This window comes from Triturus cristatus, chromosome 3_2 (assembly GCF_964204655.1).
Source record: "Triturus cristatus chromosome 3_2, aTriCri1.1, whole genome shotgun sequence".
NCBI classification, from domain to species: Eukaryota; Metazoa; Chordata; class Amphibia; order Caudata; family Salamandridae; genus Triturus; species Triturus cristatus.
The window spans coordinates 231,040,788-231,061,248 of record NC_140584.1 but is presented as its reverse complement, the minus strand read 5'-3'; the positions used below and the strand labels follow the sequence as shown (position 1 = coordinate 231,061,248).

At 49.9% G+C, this 20,461-nt stretch overlaps 1 protein-coding gene across 1 annotated transcript in view; it reads left to right on the top strand.

Annotated features, from left to right (window-relative positions):
- LRP1B (LDL receptor related protein 1B) overlaps positions 1 to 20,461 on the top strand; it is a 3,634,433-nt gene that overhangs the window by 1,554,245 nt on the left and 2,059,727 nt on the right. The window lies entirely within an intron of this gene.

The following is a 20,461-nucleotide window of genomic DNA, read 5'->3' as shown; positions in this document are numbered from 1 at the left end:
GTCACTTTGTAAACCCCTGCGCCACATTATACCTGCGCCAGGTATAATGTATGCAAGGGGGGCGTTTTGACGCAAAAAAGGGTCGTAGAAGTGACGCAGTGAAATCTACGAGATTTCACGGCGCCACTTCTAGTGTGCAAATGCGTCAATTTCTTGCGCCTGCCTCACAGCAGGCGTAAGACTGACGCAGGCCCTTTCACATGGGGCTCGCCCCATGTGAAAGGACACATTGCTGGAGTTGCGTCACTTTTGTGACACACTCCAGCGATGCGTCACTTTTGCGCCTACAGATACATCAGAAATACTGACGTATCTGTTACTCCTTGCGACATGATGCGTCATACTGTAAATATGACGCATCACTGGAGTCGCAGGGAGGGCGCAGTGAAAAGTGGCGCATCACTGTTTTCACGCAGTGATGCGTCACTTTTCATAAATGAGGCCCTTGGAATCCAAGTTGCACAAATGACTTTTTTACACCTGCGTGTGCTTGTACCTGATTTTGCACTAGAAGTCCCATACATTTCCTTATCACAAATGAATCAACATGCTAAAAGATGAACAAACATATGCGCTTCATGGATCAACTCATTACTCACTGAATTGCTTAACAGGGGAGCACATTCAAGTGACGCAAATGTTACAGAGGACATGGCTACTTACTTTTGAATTTGGATCACTAATTACAAATAGATGCTTTCCTCTCTAGGAATAAGAGCTAAACAGAACTAAAATTGTATATCAAGCACACTGCACCCACTGGTATATAGCAAGCCCTGGTGGATAGCCAGCCTCATTTTTAGACATGATTATACACTTGACAGACAATGTTGCATTTTATAAGGCTAGTTGGAAGCAAGAAGGGGAAGCGGGTGTTTTTTGTTCATGGGCCCAATATCAATATATTTATCTGTTTCTTTTAAGGTTTTCGATTGGGAAAGACCGAGTGGATATATGAGTCATTTATATTTTTCTACGTTTTACGTAGGAAACAAGAACTAGTTATTTACTTATTTAATAAATTAAATGTATGCTTTGGTAGGGGAGCATAAAGGAATGAAATGAAAATATATATTTAATATATTCACATATATGGCTTTCGAAGTCTGAAAGTTGAGAGTTAACACTTATCAACATCTAGAAGAAGGTAGAGCAAGATTTCAAGTGGCATACAGAAATAAAGGACAAATGGTGGAGCAAAATGATATAATCCGAGCAAATGCTACTTCATGTATGAACTGAAGAGGATGAAAGGCGGAGCTGATTTTACCATGATTAAAACTGGAGACTTTTAGGTCGCATTTGATGTAAGCAGAATATGCCTAGATTGTAGAATCATCCCGCAGGCAATGTTGTAAATGATGGTCATATGATTGAATATCTGAGAACGCACTGATGATATGAGAAACGTCATTTTTTGTGGTGTAAAATAACCCATGAGTTCAATGAATACCATACAAGGCTTTTCCCTGGGCATATGGTGGAAGTAACTATTCTACAAAGGATGTACCTGAGGATATGACAGTATTTACTAGCTAATTTATACTGAGTAGACCGAGACATGAGGGTGTGTGACAACATGAATTACTCTATTCTGATAGTCTGGAACACTAAGCCATTCACTTGCATATAATGTGGTAGTTGGAAAACATATGTCAATGGCTGACATTTAGTGGGATACATGATGGCAGAACCTACCACAGGATATGGTTGCAGGGCACGCCATCAAGATGAATGGCATATGATGGGATAAAAGACACATGATGCCAATGGCTAACATGCCATTGGGTATCTGGTGACCTGCAGGCCAATGTTAAGTATTCTGTGGCATCTGTCCATTTAATGACAATAACTCGAATATCACATCTTTATTTATTACATATAATTCGGCACTTAAGAAAACAGTAATTGCTTTTAGCTAAAATTATGTCTGTGTTACAAAATATGCACATATGATGGAAAGGCTTGGATTTGGGAAGAAAATAACTGTATTTTTTGAATATTTTTGAATATTTAACTGTCAAGATATTTGTGTGGTGACACGGTTAATACATTTCCTGAAAATAGCCTTCGTATATTTTGATACTACTCGATCTACAGAAAATTGGAAGCTGAGGCTTTGAACAAAAAGTCGTTTATTTATGAAAATTAAAATCTGATATTTCAGACAAAGTCGGATTTTTTTTGAAAATGCTAAAATGATGTAGGAGAAAAATATATTTTTAGAGACTTAAAGTGATCTGGTTTTTGGTGACCTAAATGGCGTATTTTCTGAAAAGGAAAATTTGATCTTTGCGGTCAAATGAGTTTCATTATTGGAAATTACTGCTTGGCATTTTAGAAATATTATTACAAGGCGATATCTGAGCGATGGTTAATACTGATCTGGAGGCACTGTTTGCTAATGCACTGGTATTTGGTCCATAGGCGCTGAGGAAACTCATAATAGCTAATGGGACACTAGTGTTTCAGATTTGTGTCATGTAATCTATGTGACCGTTGCCTGAAGCTGTTCACAGTTCTATAATGGGAGCATCTCTCGTTCTTCGTTAGAATGCAGAGGGGCACACACACGGGATGATTCTCTGTGTTCTAAAGGCATTAGATTGTAAGATATATTTTACCTTTATTGCCATGTCGTCTCCCTTTTATATGGCTTATAATCTATTAGCAATGTGCTAGAAAGGAAAATTAAAAGGAGGGGAAGCCAGAGTAATGGAGAGGAGCATTATCAAAGCCAGTCGGTCTCACCTGTGAGAGAGCTATTAAGGTGACCAATGGTTTTTTAAGCTATGTTGTGCAGCAGTGTGGCTGTCATGCTCAAGTCTGAAATTTATAAAGAAAATCCTGGCTGCGTCACATGCTTCTTCTATTGCGGTTGGTGTGGGAGGCCACACCTTTGGGGATGTACTGGAGGGCAAGAGAAATGGAAGGTGTTGGTGAAACAAGCAAAATAATGCATCATATCAGAGTTTGTTTATTTCGGGGTGGGACCAAGAGGCAACAGAGATGAAAGAGTTTGATGGGCACATTCAAGGAAGAGGGGAGAATAGGGGACAACACAGACAACAGAGGACGCGGAGAACTAGGAGCAAGCATACAGACAATGGAGCGAGGGAGCGGATGGGGCAACCGGATGGACAAAGGAGGGTCAATGGGCAGGAGGAAGACAGCGGGTGGCACGTACACGAGGGACACAGCTAAAAAAGAATCACTCTCTCAGAGTAGGGGAAAGACACAAGTAATGTGTACATGCTCCAGATATGGTATTCCTCATTTCAGCCCTTTTGGGAATGTTTTGAAGCTCCTCCCCTTGCCCGAGAAATCCATCTCTGTTGAGACTCGCCAGTTCTCCATCACTCAGAATACAACATTGAATTACTTTGCATTGCCTGAATTCTGAAATGGCTATCATAACAAAAAATGTATCACTATGGAAAGGAAGGTGAAAGACAATCTAGGCTTATTCTGTTGTGCCAATAAGGAAATGGCTTATTGCTCTCAGTGGTACTCTAGTGTCCGGTCTTCGTCTGTCCAGTTGACTCAGTGCAGTGTGTCTTACGAGACTTGGCCAAGTGGTGCCCATGAATGTTAAAGTCATTGCCTCACTTCCTGCTGTGCCTATCCAGTGCCCACAATAATGAAGTACTGTGGGTAGCCTGGCATGGGCTGTCTAGAAGACAGGCTGGGGGATTGAATGTTTGAGAGATGACCCTTAACCTTAAAACTACACATGATTGTTGTATACAGTTCAATAGAAGGTTTCTGGGTTTGACTAATCAATGATGCTCTTGTAGGATAGTATTGAGGTGAATTAGCAGAACTTCTATGAAACACTCCAAGGTATAGGCATTCTTTGGATTAGGTTGTGCAGTGAGCTGTTTTGCCACACCTTTCAATTCCACCCTGCAGTGGGATGTTTGGGGTTTGAGCTACACAGCAATACTCTCTTTGACATTCAGTTATGGGACACCTGCGGCTCTGGTCTATGGAGTGAAGTACTTTGGAGGAGGTTTAGCTAATCCCTGGCACTTGTTTGCAAGTCACTCAGGGTAATGCCAAGAGATATATAGACAGAGCTGTGCTTTGGTCTCCTCTCCTGGATATGCAGTGCTTTGTGTCACGGTGGGGTGCTTTTGCAGAACTGTGTTTGGCACCCCCCATTAGCCTTCTTGTTGCTGTAAGTCACCGCGATATGCATAGCAGTGCTGTGTGTGGCAGTGCTGCTCTTGCATACTGGTTACTGCATTTCACTATGAGGTGCAGTGGCAAAGCTGCATTTAGCACCTCCACTCTTGTATACTGGTTTCTGTGGTCAACATAAGTTGCTTTGCCTGTGCTGTATGCAGCACCACTGCTCTTGTGTACTTGTTGCTGTGGGTCTCCATGAGGTGCTTTGGCAGAGCTCTGTGTTGGGTCCCTGGTACAGAGGTGTCACTTCTCACTATTGGAGGAATGCGGGTACCCTGATGTGGATGGCTGGGGCTGTAGTGTAAACCAGTGAGCTAAAGTGGGGTGCCAAAAACAGTACTGCAAAACCAGTGCGTAGGAAAGTAGCTGCTTGGTTAATACAAGATCTGCTTTGGAAATAACGTAACATGTGTATTTGTAAAGCACACGTTCCCCCGTAGGTATCTTGGCGCTGAACAACAGATGTTTATTGTTACCCAACTCAATGGTACTCATTGTATCAATCTCAGATGGATCAAAGGCTAAGTGGACCCGCCAGGATTTGAACCTGTGACCATGAGGTCAAACACAGGCCCCTGCAGCGAATGCATCAGTCCAGTGAGCCAGCAGACCCGGCCATTACCAGGCTTCCAGACTAAAAATTAAGTGTCAGATGAGAGCTCTGGAATCCATCCTACCCTTGTTGGTGACAGCACCATGCACCCATTGGCTCTGCTGTCACCTGTGATGACCTCAGTAGCGTGGGGAATGCAGGACATGTTTAGTGAGTAATTGCTGCTCTGTGCCATAACCAATATTTCACCCTCAAGGTGTCTCGAAGACAGGTGTGCAACTCAAGGAGTCATTGTGTTGCCATACAGATATGAGGCAGACACGGCTACTAACTTGATATCACAATGTGAGCAATGGAGGAAGCAGGACTCCTGGGTTCAATCCAGACCCAAAATTCTGAATGCTCCCTTCCTGGCATTGCCTGGCTGGGTTCACCAAGTTCTCCAGAGGCCCATGGGCCTTAAATTGCTCTGAGGGGGTCAATGTCTTAGTTTTGAGAGGGGGGAATGGGAGGTAACTTGGAGGGAGGGAGATGGGAGGCAACATAGGCAACACAAAGGGAGAGAGGATGAGTCAGGGGCAACACGTACAATTGAAGGGGAAGAGTCTGGGAGAAAGCACACAGACAACAGAAGGTGGTAGTAAGGGGCTGGTGTAAATTGCCTACAATAGATGGTGGACAGGAGGGGCTTAGGCAAGCAGGTTGATAGCAGAGGGTTAGTGGATGGGAGAACATAGGGGGCAAGTACATGAGGGGGGCTGCTTGAAATGACAAATAAATAAGTAGCGGCTAAATAATTAGAAAGTGGAAGGAAACAAGTAATGCATCTATGCTCCAGGGGAGGTACAAACACACAAAGTGGAAGGAAGCCTATTGCAGCTGAACATTAAGAAGCAAGGAAATGAGAGCGAGTGTCAACAAAGCCAATCAATGTTAACTACTGGGTGGCTTCTCAGCTGACTGTAATCTAACAATACATCTAGAAGAAACAGTGCATGTAATGTTGAGTTGAGATTTAAAAATATCTAAATTAGCAGTTATAGTTGCATAAACTGTTGTCCTGCTTGCCCTCATTTGCCCATAATTCTCACTTTAATTCTTTGTGCACACTTTTCTCGTTCTCTTTTGCACTCATTTTCAGGCTGGTTCTCATTATATGAAAGTACGAAATCACTAAATAAAAATATCGGAAACCATGTTTGTTTATATCAGCAAATGGTACTGTATAATGTAAATGTACACTATAACAGATAAAACGAATTTCGTTGCGCGCGCTGCATCGCATTTTGCGATGCAGCGCGCGCAAAGGAATTCGTTTTATTTATTTAAATGTGTACTTACCTCCGTTCATCCATATTCCGGTGTTTACATTTCCCCACTCTGCCCCTCCCCCGCCCCGCCTCACTGCCCCACTGAACTCCCTCCACGGACCGCTACTGACGAGAAGGAATCTAGAGGTTTTTTTAACTGCGCTTATTCTAACCATCACAAGATTCCAAACACTACTATTATTCCTCAGATATATAGAAAAGGAGAATATAATTCTATTTTACGCCAAGACAACAAAATATATTCAGTCATGACTTGGTCTCGTTTAAGTAATTCCACTATTCTTTTTAATAGCGCTACCACTATCACTAGATAATGCAATATCTTCGTTTTGTCACTTGACAAAACAATAGGGTACATTTTCAAACCTTGCTGGCCCGGCGCATCAAAATTGTGTGTTGCTGTTGAGGACTTTTATAATGTATGGTGAACAGCTGCAACATTTTGTGTTGCGTGATGCTATGCTCGTACTTTTCATGTCTTTGAATTTTCGCTTTGTATATTACGGCCTTGACTTTTTATGACTCAGGAGAATGTTTGATCACTTTTGACTGTGACATTTTAGCTTTGTGTACCATGTTGGACATTTAAGGGTCATGAGGATGTTCGGACACCTGTGTAATTATCACTTAGCTTATTTTCTCCTGCTGTGATATTTTTTGTATATGATTCCTTCTCTTTGGTTACTCTTGGTTGTTTACATGTACCCTTTTGCCACATATATTGTAAAGCGCTCTGATACCCCCGGTGGTCATGTTTGCGCTATGTAAAACTTTATAAATAAATATTCAAGTACACCCCTAAAACCTAAGTAAATATAGCTCCATGTCCCCATTCTCTCTGAAACAAAAAGGCAATGACTCTAATGCATAGGGAGTATTCCATCTACTTGTGGTGATCATTTTTCCTGCCCTGGTAGGCCATGCCTTGCATAGCGCTCCTGGGCTAGAAGAATGCATTCAACAAGGCCGCCTTAAATGCGGTGGGACTTCTGATCTACTGATGGGATGGTCCTATAGCAAGCTTTCCCCCAGAATAGAGGTTCTGGACAGTGAAGCCATCTGAGGCCCTTCTGTCAGGCAGCTTATGTTACTCCCACCTATAAATGAGTCATGGGAATCACAGACTTAATGGGACTGGAATCCCACTCATTTATTGTTAGACCACTGTCCCACGAAACCCTCAGCATTATACATACTGATTTCAGGATCAGTTGCAATGCATATATTTTTAGGGTTAAGTTACCTTTGAAAGGTCCCGTTTTACCGCGCTGCGGTTTGTAAGGGCTGCAGATTTTAATCTTTTACTTTGTGCAGTTTTTAGCGCGTTTAGCGCGTTTTCGCGCGTTTGGCACTTGTTTTTGTTTTATTTGCTGTACACTGGCTGGGCTCTCCCCCCCCTCACACCTGCATTTAATTTGAGGAATACTCACCACCGTTTTGGTGGGCCCGGGTTCTGTGGGTGGTCCGGGGATCGTCTTGTCATCGGCGACCAGCGCCATCTTGGATTGGGTCCAGGCTTTTTTTGGCGGGCGCCATCTTGGAGCGTCCAGGCGCTCCTCCCTCCACTTCGGCGCCTATTTAAGGCACTTTTAATCGGCGGTCAGCCTTGAAAGGTCCCGTTTTACCGCGCTGCGGTTTGTAAGGGCTGCAGATTTTAATCTTTTACTTTGTGCAGTTTTTAGCGCGTTTAGCGCGTTTTCGCGCGTTTGGCACTTGTTTTTGTTTTATTTGCTGTGCACTGGCTGGGCTCTCCCCCCCCTCACACCTGCATTTAATTTGAGGAATACTCACCACCGTTTTGGTGGGCCCGGGTTCTGTGGGTGGTCCGGGGATCGTCTTGTCATCGGCGACCAGCGCCATCTTGGATTGGGTCCAGGCTTTTTTTGGCGGGCGCCATCTTGGAGCGTCCAGGCGCTCCTCCCTTCACTTCGGCGCCTATTTAAGGCACTTTTAATCGGCGGTCAGCCTTGAAAGGTCCCGTTTTACCGCGCTGCGGTTTGTAAGGGCTGCAGATTTTAATCTTTTACTTTGTGCAGTTTTTAGCGCGTTTAGCGCGTTTTCGCGCGTTTGGCACTTGTTTTTGTTTTATTTGCTGTGCACTGGCTGGGCTCTCCCCCCCCTCACACCTGCATTTAATTTGAGGAATACTCACCACCGTTTTGGTGGGCCCGGGTTCTGTGGGTGGTCCGGGGATCGTCTTGTCATCGGCGACCAGCGCCATCTTGGATTGGGTCCAGGCTTTTTTTGGCGGGCGCCATCTTGGAGCGTCCAGGCGCTCCTCCCTCCACTTCGGCGCCTATTTAAAGTCGCTCTTACCCGCGCAGCGGGAACGCGCAGCTAGGACGCCGTCGCTTGCCGGAGTCTTGCCAGAGTCCTGCCCGTCTGCGCCCGTCACCGTCCCGGAGGCGTCTTGGCGGCGGGCGGGGCTCTGTTCACCGAGAATGTGTAATCTGGGCCCTCATTTGGTGCGGTACTCTTCTAGGGAGCTGCGCTCCTTGAATCATAGGGAGAGCTGCTGTTGTACTGTCTTTCCGGGCCGCTATAGGGGTAAGTCGCGATGTCCGGGTTGTGGCTGGCATCCGACACGGGTTCTGTCATCAGCCCCGCCTATTGACATAGCTGGTGCAGAGTACGCCTGCATGCTGTTAAACACCAGATCAGCTCGCAGCCATGCGCAACACATCTTTGAGCTCCTCGAGACAGAGAAGCCACTCTGCCTAATGCTGACGGAGACTTGGTGGGGTGAAGCTTCTAATCCCGATGTGGCTATGGCCATTCCGCCGGATTTTGACATCTTCAGGAAGGACAGAGCAAAGGGCAGGGGTGGCGGGGTCGCATTGGTGGTAAAGAAGGGCACGCCCTGCACTATCTTGCCCACTGAGGACATCCGCGGCTCGGAATCGTTGGCTTTTTCAATTGTGCTAGCGCCGCATCAATCAGTAAAGGGACTGTTAGTCTACCGCCCCCCTGGTCCGCTTGGGACGTTTTTTGCTGACCTTGATTCAGTGCTGGTGGGTCTAGCACTGAGAGCAGAACACTGCTTAGTGGCGGGGGACTTTAACATCCGGATGGATGATCCGTCGGACCCCGCCGCTATTAAGCTTTTGGAGGCTATGACTCCGCTGGGTCTCACCCCGCATTTGCAGGGCCCGACCCATGACAAGGGGCACACTCTAGACCAGGTCTTCTCGACCTCTCCTTTAGTGGTGAAAGAGATTCTCCCGGTCTTGTGGTCGGATCACTGGCTGGCCAAATTTGTAATCAGCGGCAACGTCAGGGCGCCTAACCCTGTCTCACAGCAGCGGGGTCGAGCCTCTAGAGCATTTAGCAGGGTGACCCCTGAGATGCTGGCTCAGGCTGCTGCGACGCACCCTTTCCCTCTGTCTGGCGAGCTAGAGAGAGACCTGGAGTCCCTGCAAGAATGGCTGACGGAGAGGCTGAATGACCTGGCCCCAGTCCCGCCCCCCCGCCCGACATCTAAGCGGGTCTCGGCCCCTTGGTTTACCCCTGCTCTGTGGGCTACGCGGCAGCAGTGCAAGGTAGCCGAAAGGGCCTGGCGGGCACATTATGACAGCAAGGACAGGTCTGCCTACAAGGCTGTGGTTAAAGCTTACCACCGAGACATCCGCCTCGAAAAGAAAGCCTATCTTGCGGGGAGAATCGAAGCAGCTTCGAACTCCAGTAAGGAGATCTTTACCATCGTTCGAGAATTCATCTCCCCTCGGACTACTGCTTCGGAAGAGGGGCCCGTAGAATCTTGGGCGGCGGATCTTGCGTGTTTTTTTACAGGCAAGATCAAACTCATCCAGGACTCCTTTCTATCGAGTGAACCGGTTACATTGCCGATGCCCGAGGCGGGCTCGCCTCCCCCAGTTGCGCAGGGCGCCTTATTGGCTGAGTTTCCATCTCTGCCAGCCTCAGCTTCTCTAGCGCTTATGGGCAATTTAAAATCTGGGTCTCCACTTGACCCCTGCCCTGCTAAGCTCCTGGGTAAACTGGCGGAGGTGGTTAATCCGCTGGCGCACCCTCTTCTCAACCTCTCGTTGAGTCTGGGAGAGGTGCCGCCAGTATGGAAGCAGGCAATGGTCATCCCGTTGCTTAAAAAGCCGGGACTTGACCCGAAAGCCCCAGCCAATTACAGGCCAATTTCGTTGCTGCCGGCTCTTGTAAAAATTCTGGAGAAGCACGTTCAGTCGGTGCTCTCCAATTTTCTGGAGTCCCATGAGATCTTACATGACTCCCAGTCGGGCTTCCGTTCACATCGCAGCACCGAGACCGCGCTCCTTGAGGTTTCTGAAACCATTAAAGGGGTGTTGGATACCGGGGGCAAAGTCATGCTGGTGTTGTTGGACTTGTCGGCGGCTTTCGACACCGTCCCCCATGAGGGCCTGCTCGCAAGACTCTTTGAGATTGGTCTGCGGGGGACGGTGCTCAAATGGTTTTCTTCCTTTTTGGCCGGCCGCCGGCAAACGATCTGGACATCATCTGACACCGCCGTAATGCCGCCTCTGGGAGTCGGGGTCCCTCAGGGCTCTATATTGAGCCCGACCCTTTTTAACATCTTTATGACCCCTTTGGCGGCGGTGGCGGAGTCATTTGGTGCCCGGATCGTGTCGTATGCCGACGACACCCAGCTTCTCTTCTCTTGCGAGAGAGGGGCTGACTTTGACGGGGAGAGTATCCAGAATTGCCTTGGGGCTGTGTTCGCATGGTTCCAACTGAACAGCCTCAAGTGCAATTCCGACAAATCGGAGGTACTCTTCTTCGGGTGCGATACGGAGCCTAGCTGGCAGGCCTGGTGGCCCATCGACATGTTCCCTCCGTCCGGCTCTTCTCCCATGGCTAAAAACTTGGGGGTTAAGATGGACAAGGGGCTGACGATGAAAGCCCAGATCTTGGGGGTAACCGGCACTTGCTTCGGCCTGTTAAAAATGCTGCGGAGGTTCTTGCCTCTCTTGTCCGAGGAGCACAGGAGGCTGACGGTGCAGGCTCTGATAGGCTCCAGGTTGGATTATGCCAACATTCTTTACCTGGGCCTGCCAGAGTATCTGCTACAAAGGCTTCAAGTTGCACAGAACGCGGCGGCCAGGGCCATCTTTGGCCTAAGTAGACGGGCCAGCGCCTCTGGGTTGTTGGTGACGTTACACTGGCTACCCATCCGCAAACGGATTGCCTTTAAGGCTCTGACCTTGGCCTACAAAGCGCTCCATGCTGTGGGAGCTAAACATCTCCAAAAGAGACTGACCTTTTACCATCCGACTCGCTCGTTGAGGTCAGAATCTCTACTTTTGGCGGCTGTTCCGCGCGTGAAGAGGGCTCGCCTTGGGGGCCGCTCTTTCAGTCTGTTGGCCCCACAGATGTGGAATGCACTACCGCTCCCTTTGCGGGGGGCGTCTACTCTCCTTGATTTTAGAAGAGGTCTCAAAACCTGGCTGTTTTCCCAATAGGTCTGCCAGTAGTTTTGCTTTCTTTTTGTTTATCTTTTAACCTCTTTTAGCTGTGTTGTGTTATTCTGAAATCTGTTCCCCTTACCTAAAAGCGCCGGGACACTCTTTTTGAGTAACTGTTGCGCTATACAAAAGAATAAATAACATAACATAACATAACATAACATAACTATGGAAATAGCCCTCATCATCTAGATAATTATTTTCAAGAATCATCTTTCAGTGTTCATTGCACTGAAATCTAATTAGTTTCACATAATAAATATCAGCTTGGGACACACAGCTCTGTCCCTCCTTTTTTATCCAAGAATGATTTCTCCATGTGGATTGTACTCATAAATTCGGTTTCATGTGAAGAAGCTGAGGCCACCTCCGTTTTACTTCGTGTAATCTGTTTTAAAGGTATTAAAAATATGTATGTGTTTCATTGTGATTCAATGGAGTTTAACCGAATTGCGAATTGGTTTTGTGCCCTTTCCACATAGTTTGCTCATTACCTGCAGTATAGTTGTAAAATTAGCTTGGGGGTATACATAATAATTGTGAATGATTCCTCTCTACTGCATTTTAGTGGATGGCTTTCAGCACTTTTTCTACTCATTAACCTCCTCTTGAGAATGTTAGAAGTTCACCGCGCAATCATGGCCACCAGCTGAAGGCAAATGCAAGCGAAGAAGGGGGAGGGGGATTAAAAGACGGTAATACCGAACAAGATATTGCAATAAGGCTATCAGCAACCATTAAACAAATGTCAGCCTTTTTTCCAACTGCCATTGTCTGCTTCTTTTCTCTGTTCCACATTTCCCCAGGTACCAGGTTGCATTTAAATATCCGAGGTTTGCCCTTCCATCCAGGGGGCATATCAACAACAACCGGCGATAATTATCGCTAAGCGCACTTAGCGCTAGGATAATTATCGCCGGCTAGCGTGGATTTTTTTCGCTGAGATAGCATGCTATTAGCAACGCTTATCTCAATAGCGATAAAAATCCTCACGCTAAGTGGCTAATGTGAGATTATCGCTGGAAACCCAGCGATAATCTCACGTTAGATTGTTGATTGTTGATAGGGACAGGCAAACTTAGCCATGATATCCTCCTTCCATAGGATATCATGGCTGAGTCAGAAAAATACCAGACGTAAAAAAGCAGCGTTAACCGAGGTTAGCGCTGCTTTTTTTGTCTCTAACAGGGTTAGCGATATTCTTGATAATAGGAGAAATGTCGCTTAGCGACATTTCTCCTATTATTTTACTCTGGAACGCCTCCTTTGCATCTCATTAGAGATGCAAGGGGAAGCATAGAGTAAAAGGGTGATAACATGCCAATTTGCATGTTAGCACCCTGTTGTTGATAGGGTGCTAGTTTTATCTCTGCTTTTTTGGCTTTTAAAGCCAAAAAAGCAGAGATAAAGCCCTTGTTGATATGCCCCTAAGCCTCCTAAAGCCCCCTTAAAGAATCCTGAAAATCCCAATTTAGATGCAACACGTGCTGCACCTGAATCAGAATTATAACACAAGGTCTAATACCACCCTCTACTTGCAGGTGTTTGCCAGTATATGTCTTCCAGGCAGCACATACTCCAGCTTAGTGCACTTCAGAAATAAAGTATAATTTGCATATTGTCCTCCTTAACTAGGCCTGAAACTCTAACTGATGCAGTACCGGTGAAGCTGTTAAACACCATGGATGAGAAAAATGTGGCAAATATTGTCTTTGAGAATTTTTGCAGAATTCTGTGTAATACGTGCCAGCATCTTGAGTATCTTTTTCATTGCACAGGTATACCTCACACAAAAAGCCACACGAGACAGCAAGATTATATTTCAAGGAGTTTCTACACAAACCAGACTCCCTGAGGCAAAGGTCATGCAAAATCTTGCGATATGCGAATTGGGATTTTTTGACATTTTGTGTGGGGCGAATTTCGGAAATGCTGGAAGATTACACCAGTGTAACAACCATTTTTGCTAAATGCCACAGGTCTAGGTTTTTATTCCATACAGGTTTAGAATTTATATTTGCTTCTCTATTGATTAATAACCTTTATTGGTTCTTCTGGTATTTACACCTTCAGCCCAGTGAGCAGCCTAAAACATGCCTGAGACAGCCGTTAAGTTGTATCATTAAGCTTGAATGGACTAACGTTAATATTAATCATGTAATATAGTTCTCTACTATAGTAACATATATGATTGAACCTGCAAATCTTGTCCTTCTTCTACAATTGCCGTTAATATATTGGGATTCCAGCATTCCACTTTTCAGATGAGGTGGAAGGAAATGGAGGCAACAGTAAAACATGTATTTTTAATTATTTCATTGTTGGTATTCTGATCAACTTTTCAATGTTTGTAATTTTCCGTGTGATGGGTGCAGGATTTCTGTAATAACAAAAAAATGAAAATCTTGCTCTGCCTCTCACAAGGTTTCATACCCCATTTAATAGTGGAACAAACACTAGGCTACTGATGAAGCTGTCTCTGCCTTCTTTGTCATGAAACGCCTTATTAAGGTGCAAATACTCCCCCCCTCCTCACCCCCCCCCCCCGGCCAGACCTACAGAGCTGGGAGGACTCAGCACCCACCCCTCCTGTCTCAGGGCACTGCTGGGAGGACTCAGCACCCACCCCTCCTGTCTCAGGGCACTGCTGGGAGTGTTAGGCACCCACCCCTACTGTCTCAGGGCACTGCTGGGAGGACTCTGCACCCACCCCTCCTGTTTCTGGGCACTGCTGGGAGGACTCTGCACCCACCCCTTCTGTCTCAGGGCACTGCTGGGAGTGTTAGGCACCCACCCCTCCTGTCTCAGGGCACTGCTGGGAGGACTCTGCACCCACCCCTCCTGTCTCAGGGCACTGCTGGGAGGACTCTGCACCCACCCCTCCTGTCTCAGGGCACTGCTGGGAGTGTTGGGCACCCACCCCTCCTGTCTCAGGGCACTGCTGGGAGGACTCTGCACCCACCCCTCCTGTCTCAGGGCACTGCTGGGAGTGTTAGGCACCCACCCCTCCTGTCTCAGGGCACTGCTGGGAGGACTCTGCACCCACCCCTCCTGCCTCAGGGCACTGCTGGGAGGACTCAGCACCCACCCCTCCTGTCTCAGGGCACTGCTGGGAGTGTTAGGCACCCACCCCTCCTGTCTCAGGGCACTGCTGGGAGGACTCTGCAACCACCCCTCCTGTTTCTGGGCACTGCTGGGAGGACTCTGCACCCCCCTCCTGTCTCAGGGCACTGCTGGGAGTGTTGGGCACCCACCCCTCCTGTCTCAGGGCACTGCTGGGAGGACTCTGCACCCACCCCTCCTGTCTCAGGGCACTGCTGGGAGGACTCTGCACCCACCCCTCCTGTCTCAGGGCACTGCTGGGAGTGTTAGGCACCCACCCCTCCTGTCTCAGGGCACTGCTGGGAGGACTCTGCACCCACCCCTCCTGTCTCAGGGCACTGCTGGGAGTGTTAGGCACCCACCCCTCCTGTCTCAGGGCACTGCTGGGAGGACTCTGCACCCACCCCTCCTGTCTCAGGGCACTGCTGGGTGGACTCAGCACCCACCCCTCCTGTCTCAGGGCACTGCTGGGAGTGTTAGGCACCCACCCCTCCTGCCTCAGGGCACTGCTGGGAGGACTCTGCACCCACCCCTCCTGTCTCAGGGCACTGCTGGGAGTGTTAGGCACCCACCCTTCCTGTCTCAGGGCACTGCTGGGAGGACTCTGCACCCACCCCTCCTGTCTCAGGGCACTGCTGGGAGTGTTAGGCACCCACCCCTCCTGTCTCAGGGCACTGCTGGGAGGACTCTGCACCCACCCCTCCTGTCTCAGGGCACTGCTGGGAGTGTTAGGCACCCACCCCTCCTGTCTCAGGGCACTGCTGGGAGGACTCTGCACCCACCCCTCCTGTCTCAGGGCACTGCTGGGAGGACTCTGCACCCACCCCTCCTGTCTCAGGGCACTGCTGGGAGGACTCAGCACCCACCCCTCCTGTCTCTGGGCACTGCTGGGAGGACTCTGCACCCACACCTCCTGTCTCAGGGCACTGCTGGGAGGACTCTGCACCCATCCCTCCTGTCTCAGGGCACTGCTGGGAGGACTCTGCACACACACTTCCTGTGTCTGGCCAGCACCTCAAAGCAGTCACATGCCACAGGCCACTGACACCACCTCAGCAGAGTACACAGACACAGGACATTCACCTGCCATTGCCAAATGCAGATACAAACCTCACTACACATGTGCCACTAGATCGGGGGGGCTCACAGGTGTGGGGCTGGCACTGCACGTCAGACACACAGCACTGCTCCCTGCTCACATGAGATGTGCAGGGCATATCCAAGCCTCATGCATCTGGGGTGGTCCACTACACATATGCACCCACACAAATGACATTGGACTTACACACACAGATGTCCAGGGGACGAACACATCATGTGGACACTCTCAGCATAGGTACAGTGGACAAACACACATCTGTAGGTACAGTCACCTGTCACACTGGGGTAACCACAGAATCACAGGAGGACTGTAGTAGCTCCATACCCTGGAGGATTGGACAGGCACAATGTGTAATGCCACATGCAGTGAATGTCACAGTAAACACAATGCAAGTGAGGAGAGCAGACATGCACCACAGCATGCTCTGGCTGGGAGACATCAGGCATCCCCCCCTGGGACCCCCCCTACAGTACATAGCATGTGTGTCACACCAGGACACAATGCCAGAAGTCACAGTCACAACAAAGGGACAGTCTGTGCCAGTGGCCTATGCACTCACCTGATACCCTGGTCGCCCATACAGAAGGGGGTACTGTGGGAGGATCACATCCAGCAATGCCAGGTTCTCCTCCAGGGTGAATGGCTGTGTCCTCTCCACAGCCCTTGACATGGTTCCAGGGAATCAGTAGCAGCAGCTGGGTCGACGAATTCAAAGATGTGCAGGCAAGTTCTTCCTCATGGGACCTGGCTGCCTTATATCTGCCTTTCTGCCCTGTCTCATGCACAGGAGTACAGAGTGATTGGTCACTCACATTTGCATCCTATGTTTCCACCAATCCCTTCAAACCTAGCAGTCTGTGTGTACTCTATCGGTTTCATTCTCCTTCATGATGTCAGCCCCCCAAACACATTGCAACAAAGTAGATTAATTCCAACTGACTTCTGCTGTGCACCTTCCAGAACAAATTCAAAATTTGAACTTGGTCTCCATGACAACCAGCATGCATGTAGGCCTTAATACTTGTCCCTCATGTGTCCCCTATGTAATTTGGAGCTTCACACACAGGTACGGTGCGTTCCGGGGCCCTAGGGCACCCCAAATGCATTGCAACGGCCCGTACATGCGTGCCTACGTTCACTATCACTATGGGTGTCCTCGCGTATGCGTACTCGTAGTGGTACGGGCCGTACACACGCCTGTACGCTCACTATCACAACGTGTACGCATACGCGAGGCCACCCATAGTGATAGAGAGCGTACAGGCGTGTGTACGGCCCGTACCACTAGGAGTACGCATACGCGAGGCCACCCATAGTGATAGGGAGCGTACAGGCGTGTGTACGGCCCGTACCACTAGGAGTACGCATACGCGAGGCCACCCATAGTGATAGGGAGCATACAGGCGTGTGTACGGCCCGTACCACTAGGAGTACGCATACGCGAGGCCACCCATAGTGATAGAGAGCGTACAGGCGTGTGTACGGCCCGTACCACTAGGAGTACGCATATGCAAGGCCACCCATAGTTATAGGGAGCGTACAGGCGTGTGTACGCTCCCTATCACTATGGGTGGCATCGTGTATGCGTACTCGTAGTGGTATGGGCCGTACACACGCCTGTACGCTCACTATCACAACGTGTACGCATACGCGAGGCCACCCATAGTGATAGGGAGCGTACAGGCGTGTGTACGGCCCGTACCACTAGGAGTACGCATACGCGAGGCCACCCATAGTGATAGGGAGCGTACAGGCGTGTGTACGGCCCGTACCACTAGGAGTACGCATACGCGAGGCCACCCATAGTGATAGGGAGCGTACAGGCGTGTGTACGGCCCGTACCACTAGGAGTACGCATACGCGAGGCCACCCATAGTGATAGGGAGCGTACAGGCGTGTGTACGGCCCGTACCACTAGGAGTACGCATACGCGAGGACACCCATAGTGATAGGGAGCGTACAGGCGTGTGTACGCTCCCTATCACTATGGGTGGCGTCGCGTATGCGTACTCGTAGTGGTACGGGCCGTACACACGCCTGTACGCTCACTATCACAACGTGTACGCATACGCGAGGCCACCCATAGTGATAGGGAGCGTACAGGCGTGTGTACGGCCCGTACCACTAGGAGTACGCATACGCGAGGCCACCCATAGTGATAGGGAGCGTACAGGCGTGTGTACGGCCCGTACCACTAGGAGTACGCATACGCGAGGCCACCCATAGTGATAGGGAGCGTACAGGCGTGTGTACGGCCCGTACCACTAGGAGTACGCATACGCGAGGCCACCCATAGTGATAGGGAGCGTACAGGCGTGTGTACGGCCCGTACCACTACGAGTACGCATACGCGAGGCCACCCATATTGATAGGGAGCGTACAGGCGTGTGTACGCTCCCTATCACTATGGGTGGCGTCGCGTATGCGTACTCGTAGTGGTACGGGCCGTACACACGCCTGTACGCTCACTATCACAACGTGTACGCATACGCGAGGCCACCCATAGTGATAGGGAGCGTACAGGCGTGTGTACGGCCCGTACCACTAGGAGTACGCATACGCGAGGCCACCCATAGTGATAGGGAGCGTACAGGCGTGTGTACGGCCCGTACCACTAGGAGTACGCATACGCGAGGACACCCATAGTGATAGGGAGCGTACAGGCGTGTGTACGCTCCCTATCACTATGGGTGGCGTCGCGTATGCGTACTCGTAGTGGTACGGGCCGTACACACGCCTGTACCCTCCCTATCACAACGTGTACGCATACGCGAGGCCACCCATAGTGACAGGGAGCGTACAGGCGTGTATACGGCCCGTACCACTAGGAGTACTCATACGCGAGGCCACCCATAGTGATAGGGAGCGTACAGGCGTGTGTACGGCCCGTACCACTAGGAGTACGCATACGCGAGGCCACCCATAGTGATAGGGAGCGTACAGGCGTGTGTACGGCCCGTACCACTAGGAGTACGCATACGCGAGGCCACCCATAGTGATAGGGAGCGTACAGGCGTGTGTACGGCCCGTACCACTAGGAGTACGCATACGCGAGGACACCCATAGTGATAGGGAGCGTACAGGCGTGTGTACGCTCCCTATCACTATGGGTGGCGTCGCGTATGCGTACTCGTAGTGGTACGGGCCGTACACACGCCTGTACGCTCACTATCACAACGTGTACGCATACGCGAGGCCACCCATAGTGATAGGGAGCGTACAGGCGTGTGTACGGCCCGTACCACTAGGAGTACGCATACGCGAGGCCACCCATAGTGATAGGGAGCGTACAGGCGTGTGTACGGCCCGTACCACTAGGAGTACGCATACGCGAGGCCACCCATAGTGATAGGGAGCGTACAGGCGTGTGTACGGCCCGTACCACTAGGAGTACGCATACGCGAGGCCACCCATAGTGATAGGGAGCGTACAGGCGTGTGTACGGCCCGTACCACTACGAGTACGCATACGCGAGGCCACCCATATTGATAGGGAGCGTACAGGCGTGTGTACGCTCCCTATCACTATGGGTGGCGTCGCGTATGCGTACTCGTAGTGGTACGGGCCGTACACACGCCTGTACGCTCACTATCACAACGTGTACGCATACGCGAGGCCACCCATAGTGATAGGGAGCGTACAGGCGTGTGTACGGCCCGTACCACTAGGAGTACGCATACGCGAGGCCACCCATAGTGATAGGGAGCGTACAGGCGTGTGTACGGCCCGTACCACTAGGAGTACGCATACGCGAGGACACCCATAGTGATAGGGAGCGTACAGGCGTGTGTACGCTCCCTATCACTATGGGTGGCGTCGCGTATGCGTACTCGTAGTGGTACGGGCCGTACACACGCCTGTACCCTCCCTATCACAACGTGTACGCATACGCGAGGCCACCCATAGTGATAGGGAGCGTACAGGCGTGTATACGGCCCGTACCACTAGGAGTACTCATACGCGAGGCCACCCATAGTGATAGGGAGCGTACAGGCGTGTGTACGGCCCGTACCACTAGGAGTACGCATACGCGAGGCCACCCATAGTGATAGGGAGCGTACAGGCGTGTGTACGGCCCGTACCACTAGGAGTACGCATACGCGAGGCCACCCATAGTGATAGGGAGCGTACAGGCGTGTGTACGGCCCGTACCACTAGGAGTACGCATACGCGAGGCCACCCATAGTGATAGGGAGCGTACAGGTGTGTGTACGCTCCCTATCACTATGGGTGGCGTCGCGTATGCGTACTCGTAGTGGTACGGGCCGTACACACGCCTGTACGCTCACTATCACAACGTGTACGCATACGCGAGGCCACCCATAGTGATAGGGAGCATACAGGCATGTGTACGGCCCGTACCACTAGGAGTACGCATACGCGAGGCCACCCATAGTGATAGGGAGCGTACAGGCGTGTGTACGGCCCGTACCACTAGGAGTACGCATACGCGAGGCCACCCATAGTGATAGGGAGCGTACAGGTGTGTGTACGGCCCGTACCACTATGGGTGTTCTTGCGTATGCGTACTCGTAGTGGTACGGCCCGTACACATGCCTGTACGCTCGCCATCACGATGGGTACACATACGGCAGCACTCCCATAGTGAAATGGTAACGTACACAGGCCCTCTTCGCAGCAGTACAGTGGTTTTCACACATCACAGTGGTGACAGGCGGCACACAGGTAGGGATAGGGCGGACATACTTGCCCATGAATGGACAGACTTGTC